Source organism: Amphiura filiformis, chromosome 10 (assembly GCF_039555335.1).
Source record: "Amphiura filiformis chromosome 10, Afil_fr2py, whole genome shotgun sequence".
NCBI classification, from domain to species: domain Eukaryota; kingdom Metazoa; phylum Echinodermata; class Ophiuroidea; order Amphilepidida; family Amphiuridae; genus Amphiura; species Amphiura filiformis.
Window position 1 is genome coordinate 26,442,987 of NC_092637.1, and position 8,851 is coordinate 26,451,837.

Sequence of the window (8,851 nt, forward strand, 5' to 3'; positions counted from 1 at the left end):
TTTATTATAGAAGTCTTACCCGACCTATATTTTGTCAAAAGGCTCTTGAACTGAAGGAAATTATGCACAAGAATTCCATACCAAATTCAAAGTGTATTTTACAAAAACGTTCAGACATCCATGACTACCAGACAAGACAAAATAATAATCTCCAATTAACAAAAAGATTTTTTTTTCGACCATTACATTTGAACGAGCAGATACATACTTTGGATCTCTCTAGAGAAAAACTACAACTCAAAGTCCGTAAAACATTTCTGCAAACAGCTTAAACAAAATCTTAGCTCTAAGTACAATTATGCTCTTCTCGGGCACCTTAAGGGGGTACTACACCCCTCAAAAATGTGTGTCTATTTTTGCATTTTTCTCAAAAACTAATAACACAGTGGTAACAAAGTTATCCATATTATAGGGGCAAGAAATCCAATTACTACACTGGAATTTCAGTGACCCAAGACAAGCTGTTCGGTATTTATGACCAGAAAAGAGGTACAGCTAGGATGTACCTCATATCCTATCATATTATACTGAAACGCTTGTCTTGAATCACTGAAATTTCAGTGAAGTAATTGGATTCCTTGCCCCAATAATATACATAACTTTTGTTACCAGTGTGTTATTATTTTCTGAGAAAATGCAAAATAGTCACACATTTACCACAGGGGTGTAGTACCCCCTTAATTTGTCATGCCTGTTAGTCTTTTTTGTTTATGTTTGATGATTTCATAACATGTATTTTCCGCCATATATTTTTTTTTCTTATGTATTTTATTGTAATTGATATATTTCTTGATGTTGTTGTATATTTTTATATAAGGAACAAATGAATCAACGAATAATATTCTTTTAATAGGCAAGTAGCTAAAAACGAGATAGAGCTCTGCTTCGGTATTTACAAACAAACTCCAGAGTGTCAATAGGTCATCAGTTGAAGAAGTAATAAAGGTCCCCAATACATTTGTGACGTGTCATGCCAAAAGCACACACTTTTGGGCAGGATCGTAAATGGAGAAATAGCCAAAAATCTGTCCGGGGTGATTTTTTCACAATTTGGGTTTGTTGCGAATTTGTGATGTTATTAATGTTTAAAATATTGTCTGATAGTTTCAGACTGGAATATAACTGGCATCTGGTATATTTTGAGAAATTTTTCAAGATAATTCCTACTCTTAACATTGTCAATGGTAATATAATAAGGCCGATATCTCAATGTCCAATTTTATAATACCATAACTTACGAATTCAATATCTTCGCTTAGGAATGTCCGATTTCATTGGGGAAAACGGCCTTGGAGCAAAATATCTCCATATTTAAGATATGTAAAAACCTCAAAATTGATAACCTGCCCAAAAGTGTCTGTTTTTGACATGACACGTCACATTTGGACCTATATGACTTGAACAAATCGGAATATTGGTTTTTAGGCCACTTGTGGAAAATCATAGTACTATTTAGGCAGCGTTTCTCCGTATCGTCGTAGTTATCCATATCTGAGACGGAGATTCTCAGTATCTCTCTATCCGAACAGGCTTCTCTGTGCAGTTAGCCAAAAGCACTGTTACAAGAGTCAATGGGTCATTACTGATTATGCATGTCAGTCAAGTCACTTCTCAGCAACGGGTCACTCCATATCATAAAATGAGGCCCCCATCTGACCCCCTCAGATTTGCTTTATATTTTACTTATAACATATGTTGGTTGTACGTGTAGAAATATTTAAAGCTTGCAAGTTTGAGGTCTTTATATTTCTACAGGTACAACATATGAGTTAATATAAAGCAAATATGTGGGGGTCCGGTGGGGGCCCTCCTTGATATGGTATGGAGTGACCCCAAAGTTAAACAGTCATTAAAGGTGCGTAACCTGATTGACAGTCTCATCCCCCCACTTTACAGAATCAAAATACAGATTTTGATATCAGGTGAAAACTCATTATTTTCTCATTAACATGTTGAAATTGGGAGTTCCAAATCGGTATATTTCGAAGAAATCATCAAAAAAACCTGTTGAATTAGTCTTAACTGTGGTATATCACGTTTGAGACTAATTCGACAGTTTTTTGATGATATTTTAGGAAATACAACGACTTGGAACTCCTCATTTCGATATGTTAATGAGAAAAATAGGATCTCTCATTTGATATCAATTTTTTACATGAATATCATTCATAAAAACACCGCAGACTATTATTATCATGATTATCACGCTGTATAAATGTCAGTAATTGCATATTGGTATTAGTCCCATTTACAAGAAACATAATGTGTTCTTTTTGCATGAATGCTTGAAAGGGATGGCATTTTATGTTATACGTCAATTTTAAATAATTTCATTTTCCAAATATAGACGAATCCAATGAGCCAAGTCATGGTCAGGATTTGGTCGGCCATTGACTGGGTCCCCGCAGCACCAAACTGGTGTTGTGACTGCTCAATTGGGTGGATTAAAGCCGCTTAAAATTCGATTTTAGATTCTTTTGTGTTGTAAACTGTCGTCATTCTTTTCTCTACGTGTAACACGGGTGATATAATGCAGTTTAAAATACCCTCCAAGGCCGCATCATTCCACATTTTAGATGAGATGGAGCCGACGGGGACCCAATATGGCTGCCATTGAGGTGTAGGAATGCGTGAAATTGGATTCGTCTATATCAAGTCTCCTTCCTTTAAAATGTGTGCTTATTCAAACTGCGGTGGGAGATCATCGCTACAAGTACTTGAATAGTAGTATGCTTTAATAAGAAAAAAATAGTTAATAGATCCATCGTTTTGGGAAATATCCTAATGTTGTGCCTGAAATATGATGATGGTTAACATATTAAAAGAAAATAGCAAAAACGCAGTACTTTTTTAATACTTATTTTACAAATGACCGTATTTTACAAATGACCGTATTGGAAAGTAATAAATCTTGATAACATGTACATTCTGACGGACATTGAAGCGTTATTTTCAAAAAATTAAACAATGCGTTTCCATTAAACCAAAAAATATAACATTCTTTCGTATTTAAATGTGCGTCTTGATTCCAATTAGGCCTAGTACGAACCACCAAATATATTTAATTTTTGACTCCTTAAATAAGTGCCGAACTGATCTGATCCTTACAACACAAAGTTGTGAACTGCTACCACGAAATGAGCGTAAAGGCGGGCTCACACTATGACGAATAGGTGTGAACGGCAAGCTACGTTAAGGATACGATACACGATTTACCGACAAGTTACTCATTTCGGAATGCGATCATGAATTTTGAAGAAAAAAAGTTTCCACAGGTTTCGATGGGACTCGAACCAACGATTTCAAGCATCATGGATTATCAGTCCCGGTTTTTACCACTCAGCCACGGAGGCAGATGATCAGATGAGTGTAATAATAAAAGATAAATCTCATAATGCTATCTTTAGCCTTTTGTTTACATAAAAATGATGCATTTTGTAAAGATAGATTGGCCGTTTTATGCATAAATAGCACGAACGTTTGAAAAAGTCCTCAAACAAATAATAAAGACACTGATACGATGATGAAATTGCAGAAGTCGGGGAATATCTGCGTCACAATGTTTTGTTTTGATTTTAGGAATTTGACCTTAAAATTTACGACGTTAAGACATTATCATTCGAAATCAAGAAAAGATATTTCAGCAGTATATGGCCACAATCTTTCACTAGAGTGTTTTGAACATGTATGTGAAATAGCTTCAACAATGCTGCATAATGGTAAAAACAGCCTTGACCTGACAAAAGGGCGAGAGGTGCCATATTTACAGATTCAGGCTAAATTCAAAATTGGTATAAAACGTTTGGTTTTTGATCGGTTACAAAAATTCATTTTTGTCATTAAAATGAATTGTGTCTGGCGTGAATTACACTACAATTTTTATTCCTAGGGCTCTTTGATTTCTTCAAATATTTTTTATAATGACAGAGTGAATCCCCTGGCCCTCTATAATTACGCACAAAAGATCGCCTCCCCTTAAGCTGCGAATTGCAGTTTTGTTTTGAATTTACCGTCAATCATCGTGTGTTGCCGTTAGTTGTCGCTGACGAATCCGCTAGCGACCGCAGATGGCCCAAATTATCCGTCGTGTCCTTTGGCAAAAGAAGTAGTTGTGATTCCGTTCACATTTCGTTGGAGACCGCAACCCTCATTTCTTTGACGTTTCCATACCGTGCGAGGCCGTCTTTAGTCACAATTTCGTTGGTAGTCGTCAGTAGACTTCGGTTGTATATATAAATGCGCTTTTATAAATGCGCACGTGACCAGATGGCCAGCGCCATATTTGCATTACATCACTGTCAATCACTGAAATGGCGACCATTGAAGGAGTGGCTACAGTTGTGACCTTGTTTCGTGGCTAGCACTGGTAAGGAACATTGGCTGGAGGTTCGATGCTAAAAATTTGCAAGGATAAATCATGGATATCAAATGATCATGATTATTGCACAGCACCCCCCATGTACAAACATAACTAATGTTTATTTATTTATTTATTTATTTATTTATTTATTTATTTATTTATTTATTTATTCATGCGACGAAAAACGAAAACCCTGTTCTATTTTGAACAAATTAGGAAACACATTTTTCCTGTACAAATGAATGCCGACCCCAAAAGTCGGAAATTTCAGGACAATTTTTTTTTGTATTTTTTCAAATTGAAATTTATTTACAGATTTTTGTGATTTTTTGGGTTATTTAAAAAAAATTAAAAATACCAACCGACCGACCGACCCTACTTGAAAGGTCCGTTCGCCCATAGAACAGGGTTTCTCTCTTCTCGCCTTACTTATAATTTTATAAATATTATTTGTCCCCCCCTTCCCCAAAACCACCCCCCCCTTTTACACTCATAAATTAATTGTTTTTGGCTAAATTTCCCCTTCCGTGTAAAGTAAAACTTTATAAGCCGGTTGAATCAAACTGAACAAAATTGACGTATACAATTACAATATACCATGACAATAATGTGTATGACGAGATCGAACTTACTAGCTGAATAAACCTCAAACCATGCATCACATACGTGATTGTACGTCATATTGTCATATAACGTATGAGCGTGATGTATAGTATACGAGTCTTCCTCAACATCTTCCAGCCGGGATGATTAGATCATGTACAGTCATCTACGTGTTTATACTCTAAATTGTACGTCAAAGGGTGACAAAGGGTGTACAGATTACCGATTTAGCATGGGGGACACAAAAAGGTGCTTAAAAACACATTTTGAATTTGTTTTTTGTCCGTTTGCGAGCGAATGAGTAAATTAGAATTGAGGAGGTCGGGCGGGGACATCTAGCCTATTAGTTTGAGAGGGTCATTATACCGAAAAGGGCTAAAGTTATAGTTCCTCAATTTACGTTATAATTAGAGTTAAAATTAGGGTCAGAGTTATGTTCATTGGCGGCGCTACGGGGGGGGGGGATACTTATCTTGACTCCCAAATAAATTAATCCATGACCCCTTCCTTCCGAAGAAAATGACAGCCCCCTAAGTTCCCTACGTGCAAACATTATCAAATAACATCATCGGCAGCTACCCAGTTCTGACCTTAATGCCAGTAAGAATCACATTTCGTCATCAATATGGCCAATTGCCACGCCCATTTAGCACGGAAATAATGAAATATAACTTTTTAAATCAGCTATATCTAGCTTTTCCGTCATAATTTTTTTTCCCGTAATGGAAAATCCAAATAAAGAGTTTATGTTTCGGGTCAAATTATTTTGCCCTGCGCATTTATAAATGCGCATTTATATAATACCCGAAGTCCACTGGTCGTTGTCGACCGGCCATTGACGAAAAAACAACGGCAAGTGACGTCACATCTCGAACCCTGATGACACATTGTGGCAAGTAACAAAATTGTAACGATCTTGGTGCGACAATGGCTTGCGAAATTTGTCCGGAGGGTGACGGATGTTGACTGTTGATGACGGGTCGTTTGCAAGTACCTGCGACATTGCAACGGTGGTCTGCGATGGGTTACGATTTTTAAACCATGGTCTACGATTTTAAACTTTCTGTGCGATTTTTGACATTTTTTGACGTCAGTTTGATTTCAATCCGACACGATGCAATATTAAGTTCATATAAAAAGAAAAAGAAAAAATATTAATATTTTTGATTATTATTGATATTGATATTGATGTTAATATTTTTGATTATTATTGATATTGATATTTTATTATTATTTATATATTGATGTTAATATTTTTGATTATTATTGATACTGATATTAATATTTTTGATTATTATTGATATTGATGTTAATATTTGTGTTTATTATTGATGTATTAATATTTTTGAGTGGATGATCAGAACGTTGTGAAGAGTGGGAACGCCAAAGTGGACTATACGACCCGCACACACACATGCAGGCTTTGATATCGGCCACTGAGTCACGTCATCGTCCCCGCAATCCAAGTCTGACATTGTTGCTTGTTGTCGGGCTTCGTCGAGACATCGTCACTTGCCGCCCAGACAACGTCCGGTTTTGGTCGCTAGTCTCCGTTTCCTGCCGCAGCCTTTCGTCCCTTGCCGTTGTGTTGTCGCTGAAGGTCGTTCCCACTCGTCAGCGAATCTTGCTTTTCCTTTTTTGCAGTCGCTTTGCCGCCAACATTTTGTGATATTCACGTTCGTCACCTTTCGTTGGTTATCTGCCGTTATAGTGTGAGCCAGCCTTAAAGTTGCAAGTTGGTAGTTTCGAGACATCTACTGCGTTGATGTTCTTTACACCTGTACAAGCTATTAATAATAAAAATAATAATAATTATGTCCTTCTTGAATGGCCCATTGTTCCCCCATTCTCAAAGGACAAATGTGTAATATAGGCTGAGTTTACTCAAAAATTTAATATTTCATGTTAATTTTTATTATTGCTTATGAAAGATATTTAAAAATGTGTTTTTCAAAAATTAGAATGCATAACCTGAAATAGTCTTTGGGCTTGATTGTCACAGCATACGAAACACACCCTAAAAACGCATGGTTTGGTCCTTGTTTCCAAAAATTGACCAAACATTAAAATTTGACTTTTATAGCCAGTTAGAACTAACTAAAGGATTAGGATTTAGCTATGTGTCATTTACCAATGCATTTTTGTAATCCCAAAAAAATAGCGCTGTATTTTTCTAGAATGGGACCCAGCCAACACAAAACGTTTTTAAATAACATTATGTTAAAATATATACAGTTAGTTATCGAGAAATGTTATGAAAACGTTTGATACCCTTTATATAATCCGACATTGAAACGTTTTCTGACAACCTTTTTAACCTTCTGCGAATGATGTCGAAAACGTTTTGTGTTTGCTGGGGAGTACTCCCTATTCCAGAAAAATACAGCACTAATTTTTGGGATTAAAACAATATTACCCTGTTTTGTCAAATGAAACTTAGCTAAATCCTAATCCTTTATATAGTCCTAACTGGCAATAAAAGTAAAATTTTAAGAATTTGTCAATTTTTGGAAATAAGGGCCAAAAACATGCGTTTTTAGGGTGATTTTTGTATGCTGTGACAATCAAGCCCAAAGACTTGTACTAAGACTAATTTCAGTTTATCCATTCTAATTTTGGAAAAGACGTGTTTCATTCTTATAACCAATCATTTTATTAAAGTAACACAAAAAAGTGAAAATTAGAGCACAATTTCGGCATATACTCAAGATTTTGAATACGTAGATTTGTTCCAAGTCTTTGATTTTTGTGACTCAATTGTCAGAAAATGTGCCGAAAATGCATGTTTTTGGCTCTTTTTTCAAGAAATATTAGTAAAATGGTGAACGTTTTCTTTTATCTCCAATTAGTACTAAATTAATGATTAGGATTGAGCTATGTTTAATTTGGCAGAACTTGCTAATATTTTTTTAATCCCCCAAAATTAGTACTGTATTTTTCTGGAATAGGGAGTAGATCACAACACAAGAGATACTGTCTGTCTACTTCCTGGCAGAACTATAAACAGGCAGTATCATAGTCCGTCGCGTTACATAACTGTCATGGCATAGGGTTTATGTTGTAAACATGTTTACGAATCTTTACCACATTTATACAATGAAAACAATAAAAGTACTACATTTTAGTTGATTCAGGAAGTATACATTTGCAATTACAAACAGCGAGCTCCAATAATACCATGACCATATTATATATTACCGTAACCTACAATGGACAAACATCGTTTGTTTACTACTCCTGATGAAAGAAAAGGTTCTGAGATTTAAAAAAAACATCTTGATTTGCCAAATGAAATGTGCGTCATTGCTTTGTGTACATTAACATCCGGCTCTACTCCAAAAAACGTAATTCACTTGGTCGAACTTTGTGACTTGGTCAAACTAAATTTACGAGGTCTTTCTTATGATTGGTTAATTACACTATATATGTATTTAAATGACCAATCAAAATATTAGTTATCAAACAAGATCATGTGAAAAGGACAACCCCAAACCAAGTTGCACACTATCTTTTCGTTATAACTCTGTAAATTTTGTTGTACAAAAGATAATCATATCATATAAATCATATATGTGACCGTACACCACGAATGAGCCGTAAATGTCCTCAATTGTATTCTGAGTTACAGTGTAAAATGGGCATGAAGGTCATATTCATAGGTATTTCAATTTGGTGCTACGTGTATCTCATTAAATGAGGTACACGTAGCACCAAATTGAGGTACCTATGAATACGACCTTCATGCCCATTTTACACTGTAACTCAGAATACAATTGAGGACATTTACGGCTCATTCGTGGTGTATTCATATTTAGAGATATTCTATTTTGCCTATCGTCTTGATAGACGACAGGCAGGTCCAATATTTTGAGTAGTGGATGACGGCGC